The 16,208-nt window shown below is 39.2% G+C and overlaps 1 long non-coding RNA gene across 1 annotated transcript in view; it reads left to right on the top strand.

Annotated features, from left to right (window-relative positions):
* Positions 1-8,918, top strand: part of LOC139004126 (uncharacterized) — a 47,082-nt gene extending 38,164 nt beyond the window's left edge. Inside the window, exon 3 of the long non-coding RNA XR_011470335.1 lies at positions 8,673-8,918. This is a non-coding gene — a long non-coding RNA (uncharacterized lncRNA). The remainder of the gene's footprint in view (positions 1-8,672) is intronic.
* The last annotated feature ends 7,290 nt before the right edge of the window (positions 8,919-16,208 follow it).

The following is a 16,208-nucleotide window of genomic DNA, read 5'->3' as shown; positions in this document are numbered from 1 at the left end:
GAATAAACAATTTAACTCATTTCAATGCGTATGAGATTGTTTTATCGTTGCACAGCAACTGTGATAAACACTTTTGATAGAAGAATAAAATGGCATAACCACTTTAGAAAACTAACGTATATCCTTTGATCCAGTAATTCCATTCCTATGGTTACAGCCAACAGACTTGCTTATGATTACCATAAGTCATGTACCAGAATGTTTATAACAACAAATAAGAGAAACAGCTTCAATGTCAATAAATAGTAAAATGCATTAACAATTTTTGCAATACTGGGTTGAATCCCATGAGGCAGTGGTTCTCATTTGGAGGCAATTTTCCTTTGGGGTATTTGAAAACATCTGGAGACATTTCCAGTTGTCACACTGGGGAGTGCTATTGGTTTCTAGTGGGTAGATGTCAGGATGCTGCTAAATATCCTACCATGCTACAGGATAGCACCTCTTATAAAGAATGATCTAACCCCAAATCTGACCAGTGCAAGATTGAGAAACCCTCCTGTAGAGCTATGAAGTAAACTATGAATAACCACATGGATGAAAGAATCCAGACACAGAAGAGTTTTATACTAAATAATAATAATATTTTAAATAACTTAGGAAGAACAAAATGACAAAATTAGATTGTATTTTACAGTAAGCTTGGCTATTATTTTATACTAGAGGCCTGGTGAATGAAAATTTGTGCACTCAAGGGGGTCCCTCATCCTGGCCTGCACCCTCTTGCAGTTCTGGACTTCTTGGGGGATGTCCACCTGCTCTCCCCAGGGGAGCGGGCCTAAGCTGGCAGTCAGAGATCCCTCTGGCAGCCCAGGAGCCTTCGGGGTATATCCAACTGACAGTGTAGGACTGCTCCCCATGGATAGTGGGCCTAAGCCACAGTCAGACATCCTTAGTGCTGCCGAGGAGGTGGGAGGGACTCCCTCCACCACCACTGAGCTCGCAGCTATCAGCCTGGCTTGTGGCTGAGCAGAACTCCCACTGTGGGAGTGCACCAACTACCAGGGGGCAGCTCCTGCATTGAGCGCCTGCCCCCTGGTGGTCAGTGCACATCATAGCAAGCAGTCGTTCCTGGTCATTCTGCCTTTAGGGTCAATTTGCATATTACCTTTTTATTATATAGGATTTATAAAACTAACACTGCCAGATGACCTTTCACTTTGGGGCAAGAAAAGAACAGAAAAACCCTAATGAGCTATGTAGATGATTTTGTTTCCAAATCCATGCTATTTAACCTTGATTGGGTCTATAATGCAGCCTAGAAATCCTTCTATGCTTGTCCTATCAGCTGCCTCTCCTTTTTCTCAGCAAAGCATTTTCATTTGTTCTTCCCTTCTCTTAATTCTCAATTCTACCAGGGCCCTTAGTCAAACTCTGAAGATTACTTCATTGTCTACTCTTTACAACTAGGATTGTCTGTGAAATTCAACTACCAAACTTGAACTATTAGCTGTAATTTCATTCATCTTGTCCTTTTTATTTCCTTTAAAATAAAGTAGGACTAGATTTTCCTACTCTAAAGATAATCCTTTCTCTAGGCCACCAAAAATTTATCTTTTGCTCCTAAAGTTCCACACTATGTATTACCCATCTATGTTCTATATGTATCTTCAACTTCTTTCTCTAGTATATTCTTCTCATAGCATTTAAATATGCTCATCTCTCTGATATTTACACATTGTCTTAGGTTTCTAGCTCCCCTGCAGTGCCTACCATAGCCTTCTCCAAACTCCTTCAAAATGTTGATTTCCTTTGTGTCTGTACCTCTTCACTCCCACTCATACCACAATTTACTGTTAGATGGATTCATTTCTCACTTGTACCCTGGTACTAGTATGTGATATCACATATATCTTTATTTTTGAGATATACACTTTTAGTTTTATCAACTCACTTAGTCATTTAAAAATATGTTTATTGATTTTAGATTGGAAGGGAGATAGAAACATCAATAATGAGAGAGAATCATTGATTGGCTGCCTCCTGCACACCCCCTCCTGGGGTTAGAGCCCACAACCCAGGCGTGTGCCCTTGACCATAATTGAACCCGGACACTTCAGCCCGCAGGCCAATGCTCTATTCACTGAGCCAAACCAGCTAGGGCTCACTGAGTCATTTTACATTGGATCCCTCCTTTAAATACTTCCATGTCGCAATATCCCAGGTTCCCCTATTATCCTGCTACATTTGATCAGGTTCTTTGTAGAATATTTTTCCTTCTCACGTCTCTTATTGTATTTGAGTTTTTACACATCCTCTAAAGGCTCAATTCCCATAAATTCTAATGATTACAACTAGCTAGCCAAATAGTACTAATTTAATGAGCTTCAGACTCATGCACTCAAGTGAATATCAAATATCACACACAGTTAGCTTAGGATCAACATGATCAAAACTGACAATAGTTTGTCCTTTGCCTCTCCTTATGTCCATCCTACCTCACAAAATACCATTATCATCTACATCATTGTCAAAAGCAGAAACCCAGTATCATCTTTGTGTCCTTCTTTTCCTCACTTTGCACAAAGAGCAGAACTCTAATTCCAAAATTCCTACTGATTCTACTTTCTAATTATATTTTAAAATCATCCACTTATCTCCATTTCCTCTGTTGCGTTCTTAATTCAGGTAATATTCTTTCCCTTTGACAACTTAAAAGGTCTCTACCAAACACTTTCCCATATTTCCCGGGCTATTCTTTTTCTATATCGATTCAGCATAATTTTCCAATACACTAAATATGTCATGTCACTCCTTAGCTAAACACTCATAAATAAATTTCTACTAGTATTAGGAGTAAGAGCAACTTCTTAATATGACTAAAATGTGTGCACCCAAATTGATATATTGTTAAGGGGGAATCACAACCCATGGGAAAGTGTGGTTCCAAAGGGCATAGTTGATAGCAGTTACTGGGAAAATAACTCTCACCAATTTGGGATTCTTCAGTTAAATCAGTAATAGGATTTTGTTTTTAGTCTCTCTCTCTCTCTCTCTCTCTCTCTCTCTCTCTCTCTCGTGTGTGTGTGTGTGTGTGTGTGTGTGTGTTATCAGTTTCCCTTCAAGTGTGAGAGTAATTGAATTGGTCTGATAATTGAGCAGAGAAAGGTAGTCACTTTTTGTCAAGAAAACTTTCGTGAAGGAGGTTATCCCTCCCTTGAAAGGTAGATAGGAGGAGAAGCCCATGGCAGACCTCACTCCTCAGATCTGAGGGAAGGGATTTTCCAAGAAGTTTGGCCAATATCTTTTTATGTGGTGCAATAAATACGGAGACAAGTTGCATATTGATGGGTCTCATTGCTAACATAGGAATGGATCTGAGACGACAGAGAGATGGGTTATCTGAATGATCAGGAAGAAAAAGTACAAGAGCTGGCCTGTTTCACTTCCCACTTCATGAAAGGTGAAAAGATAGACCCCTTCAACTCCACAGCTCCCTAACTATGGAAATTCTCTATGCCTAAAGACATTCATTTTAGCATTTTTTAAAAAAGAGATAAATCACCTGTATCTTGGAATCACAGGCCTACAGATTCTTAATAGCTGTTCCCATTCAGTGAACTTTTCTAGAAATACTGATTAAACATTACTTATGCCTATATTCATGGAAAAATTATATGAAAACTAGAGGCCCGGTGCACAAAAATTTGTGCACTCGGGGGGTAAAGGGAGTCCCTCAGCCCGGCCTGTGCCCTCTCGCAGTCTGGGACCCCTCGGGAGATAACGACCTGCTGGATTAGGCCTGCTCCCGGGTGGCAGAGGGCAGGCCCAATCCTTAGGTGCAGCCCCTGGTCAGGCTCAGAGCAGGGCTGATTGGGGAGTTGGGACGCCGCCCCCTGTCATGCACAGAGCAGGGCAGATTGGGAGGTTGCGATGCCACCCTCAGTCACTCTCAGGGTAGGGCTGATTGGGGGGTTGGGGCACTGCCCCCTATCACACTCAAGGCAGGGTCGATGGGGAGGTTGCGGCGCCACCCCCTGTGACGCACAGAACAGGGCCAATCAGGGAGTTGGGGCGCTGCCCCCTGTCATGCACAGAGCAGGGCCCATCAGGGGAGTTGGGGCTCCGTACCCTGTCACACACAGAGCAGGGCCAATCAGGGGGTTGGGGAGCTCCCCCCTGTCATGCACAGAGCAGGGCCGATGGGGAGGTTATGGCTCTACCCCATCACACACAGAGCAGGGCCCATGTAGGGGGAGGGGTTGGGGCGCCGCCCACTATCACCCACAGAGCAGGGCCAATCAGGGGGTTGGGGCGCCACCACTCTCACACTCAGGGCAGGGCTGAGGGGAAGGTTATGGCTCTACCCTGTCACACACAGAGCAGGGCCTGTGGGTGGGGGGTTGGGGCACTGCACCCTGTCACACACAGAGCCACAGGGCGATCAGGGGGTTTGGGTGCTGCCCCCTGTCATGTTGATCTGGTGCCAGGAGGCCTCGTGGCTCCGCTGATCCTGGTGCTGGGAGGCATATTACCCTTTTACTATATAGGATAGAGGCCTGGGGGCCGGCTGGTTTGCCCTGAAGGGTGTCCTGGATCAGGGTGGGGTCCCCACTGGGGTGCCTGGCCAGCCTGGATGAGGGGATGATGGCTGTTTGCAGCTGGTCACACACCCTTCAGTGTGGGGGTCCCCACTGAGGTGCCTGGCCAGTCTGGGTGAGGGGCTGAGGGCTGCTTTCAGGGTGGCAGTTGACTGAAGCTCCCAACTGCTCCTTTTTTTCTTTTTTATTCTGGGCCAGCTTTAGCTCTGGCTCTAGCTCTGAGGCTTCCGCTGCTGAAACCAGGTATCTGGTTTGTTTCGGTTCTATAATCGAAACAATGTATAACTCCAGCTCTGAGATCCGGCCGCCTGAAAGCTGGCTTCTGGGGTTTTGTTTAGCTTCTATATTTGTTACAAAGTTTCTTAGAATTGCAGCTCAGAGACCGGCAAGTCAGGCGGGGAACGTTGGAGTCTGCAGTCACTGGAGCAAGCAAGCCTCATGTTCGCTTCCAGCTGCCTGGCTGCCGGCCACCATCTTGGCTGACAGTTAATTTGCATAAGGGTATGCTGATTAGCCAATGGGAAGGGTAGCGGTCGTATGCTAATTACCATGTTTATTAGTGTAGAAGCTTACAATTTTTAGTCAACAATATAAAAAGACAGTTTAAAAGGAAATACCCATTATTTAATGAACTTATTCAATACTACTTGACTATAAACTTTTTTCCTCTCAACAAATCTCATTTATGAACGTAGCACTTTTGCTCTTTCTTCATGGCTTATTTGAAATACTCTCTTCTGTTGAAAGTTTTCTCTTCTTCTTCCAAGGAAATATTATTTTTCCCTCCCCTGAATCTCCATGTGTATTTTTCAGTTCTATCTCTGTGGAGCTTAACACACTTATTTCCTGACATTTGAGTTATTGTTCTGAATATGTTTCTTTCTCTATCAAATTATAAACTCCTTAAAACCATCTTCTTTTAAATATTAAGCCACAGCAAGCTAAGCTATTGTCATATTAGTATCCCTTCCTCCCCCACCAGTGAGTTGATGTGGTTATAATGTGACATCTTTAATACATAGTCATTATACACACATGAACCACATATATAGCAGGTATCATATTTAAATCCCCCATTTAGCTTTAACTGGTAAGTATTTTATATAAGTAAATAAAAGAATAAAGACATAAATGAAAGACTTAAAAAATTCAATGAAGAGTAAAATATTTCCAGCTGGGTGAATTAAAATAAAAACATTCATATTTTATGGTGATGCATTTAAAATTTTTGTATATGTATAAATAGAAAATGCAAGATTAAGGTTTAGATACTAATACTGATAATAATTTATCACCTGTGCATGCTGTAATTGGGTTGTTTAAGGAAGGCACATTATAATCCCATTAACTCACTTCAGGGTGTTTAATGTAACAATGCCATACCCTGCTGTGTCTTATTACTTAAATGGAGTTGCAATTTGGTTTTCCTGCTGACTATTCAATTGTATTTTCTAGACAAAGACAAATAGTAACTTAGATCAAATGATTCTTGTTTATCTAAGGAGAATATTGATCAATACCATATGATCTGAAGTCAGCTACCACTTTTTCTCTAATCACACTGCGTTTGAATAAGAGTAAAGGTATTTGGCATTTTCACATAATGGCTCTATTTAATTTAGAGTACATTGAACAGCTCTGACTTGCTGCACTGTGAGATTTTGAGTAAACAATCTAGTTGGGTAGCATAATATTTGCCTAACACTTTACATATTAGATAAAACATCACATTTATTATTGTATTTAATTTTCAAGAGAAAGAATATAATTAGCCATAATGACCCATGAAGAAGGAAGGGCAGATATAATTAATCACAATTTATCATTTTAGATACTGAATTGTAGAGATCCAGGACTCCAACAGTAATGTCTCCACAATTAACTCTGTGCATTTGGACTGTAGAATATTATGCTCCAAAATTACAACATTATTCTTGATCTCCTCATCTCGCTGTCTAAATCAAGTTGTAGCCTATATAATAAAACAGTAATATGCAAATTGACCAAATGGCAGAACAACTGGTCACTATGATGTGCACTGACCACCAAGGGGCAGCTCTTGCATTGAGTGTCTGCCCCCAGGGGAGCTCCGCTCAGCCACAAGCTCGACGGCTGGCCAGCACAGCGGTGGTGGCAGGAGCCTCTCTAGCCTCTGCGGTAGCGCTAAGGATGTCCGACTGACGGCTTAGGCCCACTCCCCATGGGCTCCTGGACTGCTAAAGGGTGCAGGCCGGGCTGAGGGGACCCCTGCCCCAAGTACACGAATGTCATGTAAATAAAGTGCCCAGCACTCTATCCCACCTTGTAATTTCTTGACCATAACTGAAGGCTATCCACTTAATCTTCTTATCACTCAATACAGAATTCCGGAAATTCAAAAGTTCAAGACTATGTGTATGTACAATTTCTTGCCTCACAGTTATCGTATGCCTTTAGTTCTACTATGTTCAAGCCTCTAACACACTCTACTCTCCCTATCTTTTAGCACTCTCTTATTTCCTTTTAGGACAATGCCAAACAATATCTCACTTAATCAGTCTCTAGCCAAAACCATGAAACTATTTTCCCTCTTGCACTTGTGTACTCCACCTTGCAATACCCTGTGGCTGTATGTGGAGCCATCACATGGGTTGATTCACTTGAACCTCATGTTCTGGGTCCTCATTGGGTCCTAATTGCCGTTATGCACTTCATGATAAACCTAGGGGTGCCTCTCCCTCACTCCCCTCGGTGTTTATTACAAACTCACCCTTACTCCCAGGTTTTTCCCCTTCCACCTTTCCAGGAGCTGCCTTGGTGATTTTATTTCAGAGAGAAAAGGGAGGCCAAACTTGAGGTCTTCCTTACTTCTCCAGTCCCATGTCTGCAGGTTTATTTGCATTCCCAATAAGTCTTACAACTATTTTTCTCCCTCTCACTTAAGTAAATGGTTTTTATTCACCTTGCTAAAGTTGTCACCTATCAGCTGGTTTCATTCTCTTGTGCTTCCTGGAAAGCCTTATTTCATATATTATCTCTTATTACTTACACCTTTAAAGTCACCTTTCATATTCACTACTAGACACCCAGTGCACGAAATTCGTGCATGGGTAGGGTCCTTAGGCCTGACTGGCAATCAGGGCCAATCTGTGGAGTGACAGGCGTGGTGATCAGAGGGCCCCCACTGGCACCCACCTTGGCTTGCCTGGGGCCTGCAGGCTGTGGGCAGCTCCTGCGTTGAGCATCTATCTGTCCCTTGGGGGTCAGTGTGCATCACAGTGACTGGTTGTTCTGCCAGTTGTTCTGCCGTTCAGTCGATTTGCATATTCAGCTTTTATTATATAGGATATATAGTAAGGACTTTTAAATGATGGAGAATAAAAACTGTCATCATTTAATGTGTCTATTGCTAAATAATTAATAAACCTGACAAATTGAGGGGGGGGGGGATAAAAAAGCAATAACAAAACCTCCTGTGAGTTCTTTTATCTTTCTTCTTCACTCTCCTCTTTTCCTCTTATCTTCTCTTCTCCTTCCCACTGACTCTTGGATAAAGCTCTTTTATCCAGTCATGTTTTTTTCTAAGAAAGCTACAATTCCATATGTCTTTCTATTTTATCTCTCCTGTCATTGTGGGGGTGATTAATGCCCTTCACTGTTATCAGTTCTTCCCCTTTCTGCCCATTGGTAGGATTGCATTTCCCTGCCTCCGTAAACTTAGGTGTGTTGTGCCTTTCCATTGAAATGCATATCAGAACTGTCAGTGCCTTTTTCTCCCCTAGGATCCCTTTGCCATGTTAGTGCACAAAGACTCTTGTGTTTTCACTGCCAGAATTCAGATCTATGATGTTCTTTGGACTGCTGGAGCCCAAAAAGCCTTGAAAATTTTTTTTTTAATCACCACAGTGGGAACCCCACAAAGTACCTGACAAGTAGAGGTATAATAGTACAGGTTCTGTGCCCACATGGTCAGAACAAGTTTCAGAGTTGACTTGCCCAGTCTCCACAGCTACCCTGATGATGGAGCCAAAATTTCAAGGCACTTTGCTTGATATTGCAACATTTCTTGGCTTCAATTCCTTTCAGTCCCACTTCCCCATTCTGCTAGCGTTTCTTATCTGTGAACACTTACTACTTATATTACTTTCACAGGAACCATTAGCTCAAGTGCTACTTCTGAGGAACCCAAACTGAAAGGAAATGTGTGTGGAATTGACATGTGCCCTATTCAGGCTGAAGGAGCCCCTGTATGATTTGCCACCTACTTTTTTTTCTCTACTGTGGCAACTGGCAATAATCCAGACAGTGACTGCTCTGTTGGCCTGGAGCCTAGAGTGAGGAGAACATGGAGCAGAGTCCACAGTTAACTCATGATGGACATGCAACATGAGAGAAAAATGAAACTTTGTCATTTAAAGCTGGTAAGCTATCCTATTATTTGTCTCTATAGCATGATCTAGTCCATCCTTATGCTAGGAACATGAGTTCACACTCTTGTATCAAATTATATCTTATCAGGATAGGCTAGGATATGCTGTGGCAATAAATTACAAAATTTGGCCTAGCCGGTTTGGCTCAGTGGAGAGAGCGTCAGCCTGCGGACTCAAGGGTCCCAGGTTCGATTCCGGTCAAGGGCATGTACCTTGGTTGTGGGCACATCCCCAGTGGGAGGTGTGCAGGAGGCAGCTGATCGATGTTTCTCTCTCATTGATGTTTCTAACTCTCTGTCCCTCTCCCTTCCTCTCTGTAAAAAAAATCAATAAAATAAAATAAATTACAAAATTTAATTGCTTATAATGAGAAAGATTCACTTTTTCCTTCCACACTGCTCTTGTTCCATTTCCCAGTCCTCAGCTTGGCTTTCCCATTCTCAGTGATTTTTAAAAATATATTTTTATTGATTTCAGAGAGGAAGGGAAAAGGAGAGAGATAGAAAAATCAATGATGAGAGAGAATCATTGATTGGCTGCCTCCTGCATGCCCCACACTGGCCGCCCGGGCATGTGCCCTGACTGGGAATTGAATTGTGACTTCCTTGTTCACAGGTTGATGCTCAACCACTAAGCTACACTGGCCAGGTCTCATTCTCTATGATTTTTATACTCCTTTCACTACCATCTATAACCTAATGACTCCTGGCTTCAGCCAGAATAATCTATAACATTTATTTGCCTCCAACATTTCAGGTGGCCACTTGAAAATGCTCCTGATTGAATATATCTGTACTGCTAGATTTTGTGTTTTTTTTCTCATGAACTGCTGATACTTCATATTAATACAACAATTTTTACCACTTTTGTACTATAGTAGCTATTGTCTGCTGAAGCAGAAGAATTAATGCCTGACAGTATTTTTTACAATTTTCAGTGACCCAAATAATGATTTCTTTTTTGAAAATTCAGAGCTATAAAATTTACTCCTGACTACATTGGTGCAATTTCAACATGCGTAAGTGATAACTGTAATATGACAATGCCTGAAAATCTGCAAAACTTTCAGGAAAAGTGGGATTTTCATGTTTAATGTGCTGGAATCAGTTGTTAGTGTTGTAATGCCAAGAACTACAGCTTTGCCACATTTGCTGGTCTCTTGTTTAGCCTCTCTCTAATAGTTTCTAGTGGCAGGAAGGACATTCAAGGAATTTGTTAAAGAAGATGTTTACCTGTTATCTCAGAGAAACAGACAGCAAATCTACACAATATTATGTTAGAATGATTTGAAAGCTGAACTATTGTAAATTTTCCCAAATAGGAACTTATTTCTCAATTCAGTAGTTTATTTGGAGGCACATTCTATCTTAAAATTGTTTACCTTCCTTTGTTCATGAATTTCACTTCTAGGATCCTATACTAGAAGTGAAATAAATAAAAACACAGTAAGAATATACTGAAAGACATTATTCAGAATAGTCATTATATTGAGGCTCTAGTCTAGAACCATGCTGCTTGCCCATCAATAAAGACAATTTAGGTAAGATAAATCATTATATAAAATTTAAACTTATGTTTATAAAAACAACTTTAAATATCAGGAGACATATATTTGCTAGGTTATTGAATAAGTAAATAAAAATCATAGTAGAAATAGAGAAAAATCCTAAAATTTGTATGGAACCACAAAAGACCCAAAATAGCCAATGCAATCTTGAGAAAGAAGGATAAAGCTAGAAGGGGTGGTTGGTAAAAGGTACAAACTTGGGAAAAGTTAACTAGATGAGGGGAATTCTTTCACAATGTATACTTACATCAAATCACAATGGTGTAAAGTTAAAATATGTTAAGTTTACCGCAATAAAGCTAAAATATTTTTAAATGTAAAAGAAAGCGTAGCACTTAAGCAAGCATGAGGATGAGAATTTAGTCCATGGGTGGGCAAACTTTTTGACTCGAGGGCCACAATGGGTTGGAGGGCCGGAACAAAAGCATGGATGGAGTGTTTGTGTGAACTAATATAAATTCAAAGTAAACATCATTACATAAAAGGGTACGGTCTTTTTTTTTTTTAGTTTTATTCATTTCAAATGGGCCGGATCCGACCCGCGGGCCATAGTTTGCCTACGGCTGATTTAGTCACTGGAACTGTCCACTGGTGCACTACTAAAAAGAGTGTTGTCCCATCCTTCTCCCCATATTCTCCATGAGGCCACATTCTGGCAGATGGAATAGTGTCATCATCACCGCTTTTGATGCATTTTTTCATAGACTTCTTTCCCCTTTATAATTCATTGCCTCCTTGGTCAACAAGCATTTATTGACTATTTATTATGCAAAATCACTGTGCATATGCTCTGGGGTTTTGGAACTGAGGTAAAAAAAAAACAAGTTTACTAAAAAAAAAAAAAAGAAGAAGAGTAACAATTATAATCACTGATATTTCTTGAACTCAGATACACTATTAGTGTTAAAAAATTGTCTCATTTAATCCTCACAACGATATCAATTTTCCAAAGACAAAAACTCTTAGAGAAATTTAAATATTTTTGAAGAATTTTAAAAATAAAATATTATTAAGGTATTTTGTTTATGAGGTATTCTTATGAAAATTAACTGGGAAGCTCTAGTTTTTTTTCTGTTTCTTAGACTTGGGGTGGAATTTGTAGGTGATGAAGGTAAATGGAACCAGAGAGACAATGCTATGGCTCCTCAAGAGACCCATTGTGACAGATCAGTGAGGGTTTTTGTAAAAAATGGCCATGTTTGCAATTTGCCAAAGACTCTGTACTTAGGTTTAGGGTTTTAGAAAAAATCACAATGGTTATCCTGACAATAGGAAGATTAAAGCTGAGTCTCTCCCCACTCTAGAAGCTGATTCTTGGCTTTCAAACAAAAATATATTAACTGGGTATTTATAGTTGACGTAGCACCCCAGGATCCCAGATTTTATACAACAGTGGATCAGTGGATTCTTAAAGCTTCACCAGCATAAATGAAACAGGGAGTGCCTATTTAAGGTTTACTAAATGATCTTTGTCTGAAGTTGTCTTTGCTTTTAATTAAAAGTCTTATATTCATTCATTCATTTGTTTTCCTTGGAGATTATATATATATTTAGTTAGCTGTGTATGAAATTGTTTACTATAAAATGTTATTTCTACACCAAGTTTCCCATTTAAATTAAAATGCTATTTTACTTGAAAATAGAGGAATTTTAGTTTATTCATTAAAAATAGATTGAATTGGAAAGTTTATTTTATTTTAATTTACTGCTTAATTTTGTTTCAAACTCATTAAATACTTTTAATTACACTATTAGACTGTTTGTGAGCAAATTCACTGTGAGCACTGCCTGAGGATGACGAGTTAATGTACAAATGGAACGTCCCACTGTGCTGGGATACTGTGACATTTTATACCAACCAAAACATGTTGGCACTCTGACACTCAGGTTCTTGTAGCATACAGGAAACTTGCAAATTTCCAGCACCATGGCTAACTGAATAAAGATAGATTCAAAGAACAAAAGAAATAAAGAAGTCAGTCCATTTTCTGATTAATATAAATTTTGTTGTTCATATCAAATTTGACCTAACTAACAATAGCATTGATTCTTAATTAACATTGGAAAACAATTTCTGGAAAAAACATTAAAAAAATCAAACAAACAATCAATAAACAACAACAAAAAAGAGGAACACAAAGAAAAGACATGTTCTCACAAATGAAAATAATTCACATCCTATAAATCCATTCATTTACCCATGATACATAGACCAAGAAGTTGTTTTGTTTATTTCCAGAGTAGAAGGAGAGAAGTAGAATATCTTAGATCATGATACTGTGTTTTAAATTATTTTTTTTAGTCACAGGAATGAAAAGTTTGTTGTTGAATGTCAAATATGTGAGCTGTTACATTTTAAGATTTGCTATTCACTAATTGGCTTGTATATACATTTTGTGTCTTACGTATGTATGTCTTATGGTAAGTCTCTTATATTTTTATAATCTCAGACCCCATCCAACACCTGATTGAAGCATAAATGTCTCCTAACTACGTGCATCTGCTATCATTCTTCCTCCAGTTTATCAAAGTAGTCTTCCTAAAGTTGAGCTCTGTTCCCATTACATCCCTATTTTGAATGAAATAAAAAAAAACCTAAGGGCCATCACCTAACTCACTGTTTAAGGTTCATGCCATTTCCCCACAGATAAACTGTGGCAAGGAATCAATACAATTGAAATCAGCCTAAATTCACTGTGAGATTCCTTGACAAGTCTGTCACCTGCTGGAAGTGACCAAGTAGAGAATCAGTCACCCTTGGGGAATTTGTGCAGTAGGTCCCTGAAGGAGCCCATGTAAGTAATTTTGGGTTGTAAGAAGTTTAGAGTAACCTACCCTCAATGTGTCCACTTGGATTAGTTTCTAACAATCATATTAAGGCAAGCATGGGATTTTCCAAAGTTAGGTGATTTTTTAAATTGTTTTTCCTGTGACTGTATAGCAGAGTTTATAAGGGAGCATGAAGAAGTCTGCCAAGGAGAACACAGAGGCCCCCACTGTGAATTGAAATTATATGCTTTACAGGAGCTTCCCAACATCCTTCTCAAAAAACTTAAATAAATTTTAATTTTTTAATGGATGATAGACAAATTTTGTCACCCACTTTAAAAGTCTTGCAATTTTTAACATAACTCTACATGTGTCTTATAATTTAGTCAAAATGAAAAACTAGTATTTCTGTTGTAATCTCAGATATTCAGTATCTCTACATGTTCAAACACATGTTACATATATGAACTTTGGTGTAACACTTGGGGTGTAGCACATGTTATATTTATTTACAACTTTAGAATAGCCTTTGTCAACCAGGGTTCTGAGAAAATTAAACACCACTATTTTTTTTTCAGGTCTCCCAAAGAAGGTACACAGCTAGTGCCATCCTAGATGCATAAAAGATGAGTGAATTTATTATACACAATGGATGCCTCAGGCATTAGAGAGAAATTTTGTCATGGAAACTCAGTTGAGAAGGTCTGTTTTGAAAACAAATTAAATCCAACTTGTGAACCAATTTTCAAAAACAAAAGAGAAATCCAATGTTACCTTTAAAAAAAAATTCTTCTTAGGTCTACAAAGAGGGACTTTTTGGAGCAACAAAGAAAGGTTTACCAGATGTTGTCACATTAGCAGTACTTCTTCCCACAGACATTTATACTATCAAAAAAATTGGTGCTGATTCTCCACCTGAAGTTTTTTCCTTTTTGTTTTGTTTTCAATTTTTAAAATGTGGTAAGAACTTTGGTTAATATAGATCAGTGATGGCAAAGCTATGACACACGTGTCAGAGGTGACACGCGAACTCATTTTTTTGGTTGATTTTTCTTTGTTAAATGGCATTTAAATCTATAAAATAAATATCAAAAATATAAATCTTTGTTTTACTATGGTTTCAAATATCAAAAAATTTCTATATGTGACACGGCACCAGAGTTAAGTTAGGGTTTTTCAAAATGCTGACACGCCAAGCTCAAAAGGTTTGCCATCACTGATATAGATTTTAATTGCATAATAACATATTGTTAACTTTAGGCACAGTGTTGTACAGCTGATCTCTAGACCTGATTTTGTAGAACTGAAACTTTATATCTATTGAATATCCACTTCCCATTTCTTCCTCCCTACAGTCTTTGGCAACCTCTATTCTGCTCTCTGTTTCTATGGGTCTGACTATTTTATACACCTCATATAAGTGGGATAAGGCAGTACTTGTTTTGGGGACAAATTAAAAAATGTCAAAGGACTTGAATAGACATTTCTCCAAAGAAGACATACAGATGTCCAACAGGCATATGAGAGGATGTTCAACATCACCTACAAGCAGAGAAATGAAAATAAAAACTCCAATAAGATATCATCTCACAACTATTAGGAAGGCTATTATAAAAGATAAAAAACAACAAGTGTTGACAAGGATGTAGAGAAGTTGAAACACTTGTGCACTATTGGTGGGAATGTAAAATGGTGCTACTGCTATGAAAAATAGTATGAAGTTTCCTTAAAAAAATAAAAATAGAACTACCATATAGTTCAGCAATCACACTTCTGGGTATATATCCAAAGGAATTGAAATAAGGATCTTGAAAAGATATCTGTATTCTCATAACTATTGCAACATTAATCACAATAACCAAGATATGGAAATAATGTAAATAATGTCCCTCAATGGATAAATGGATTAAAAAATGTAACACACACACACACACACACACACACACACACACACACACGAATATTATTTAGCCCTGAGAAAGAAGGAAATCCTGCCATATATGACAACATGGATAAACTTGGAGGACATTATGCTAAATAAAATAGGCTAAGGCAGGTTTAACCCTTTGAGTGCCAACCAATATCCTAGGAACTATGCTAAAATTGCCAAGGCATTTTTGCTGATTTTACAGCAGTTTAGGAAAAAATTATGAATCACAAGTAAATAAAGTTACATATTCAAAAACTTACGGAAACCTTTACTACATTTGTTTTCATCTTTGACATACATTGTTTGCTGATTGTATTATAAAATACTAGTAGAAATTTTAATAAGCGATAGTGCTCCCGGCACTTTTGGAGAAAGACAGGAGGAGCGCAATTGTGCTCCCCAGCACTCTAGGGGTTAATTTCTGGCCTTTCAGCTCTAACTGGTGGGCTATGCTGGCTTCTCTGTTGCCCCTTGCCAAGTTCAGTTACAATGACTTTTTTTTATCTTTCAAGTCTATGGACCTTGCTGACCATTCACCACATCTCACTAGAGGCCTGGTGCATGAATTTGTGCACTGGTGGGGGGGTCCCTCAGCCTGGCTGGTGATCAGGGCCTATCGGGGCTGGCCAGCCGAGGGGAAGGACCGTGGGAGGTTGGCTGTGGGAATGCACAGACCACCAGAGGGCGGCTCCTGCATTGAGCGTCTGCCCCCTGGTGGTCAGTGTGTGTCATAGTGACCAGTCATTCCCAGTCGTTCTGCTGTTAGGGTCAATTTGCATATTACCCTTTTATTATATAGGATATATATATATATTATTTTATGAGCTACCATCAATTATTAAATTGTAGGAGGTATTTATTCTAGAATGATATTTTGTCCCACAGCACACCATTCATCTCTTTAAAAAATCTTCCTTAGAATAGAAGTGCCCCATTTTATACTCCTGTGATCCACAAATGTCTTAAAACCTTTGTGCTACAGAATTCAATAC

The sequence above is a fragment of the Myotis yumanensis genome, unplaced genomic scaffold, assembly GCF_028538775.1.
Source record: "Myotis yumanensis isolate MYYU_CA2020_CCGP unplaced genomic scaffold, mMyoYum1.0.hap1 SCAF_2, whole genome shotgun sequence".
Classification (NCBI taxonomy): Eukaryota; Metazoa; Chordata; class Mammalia; order Chiroptera; family Vespertilionidae; genus Myotis; species Myotis yumanensis.
This window is presented reverse-complemented; position numbering and strand designations above follow the sequence as displayed.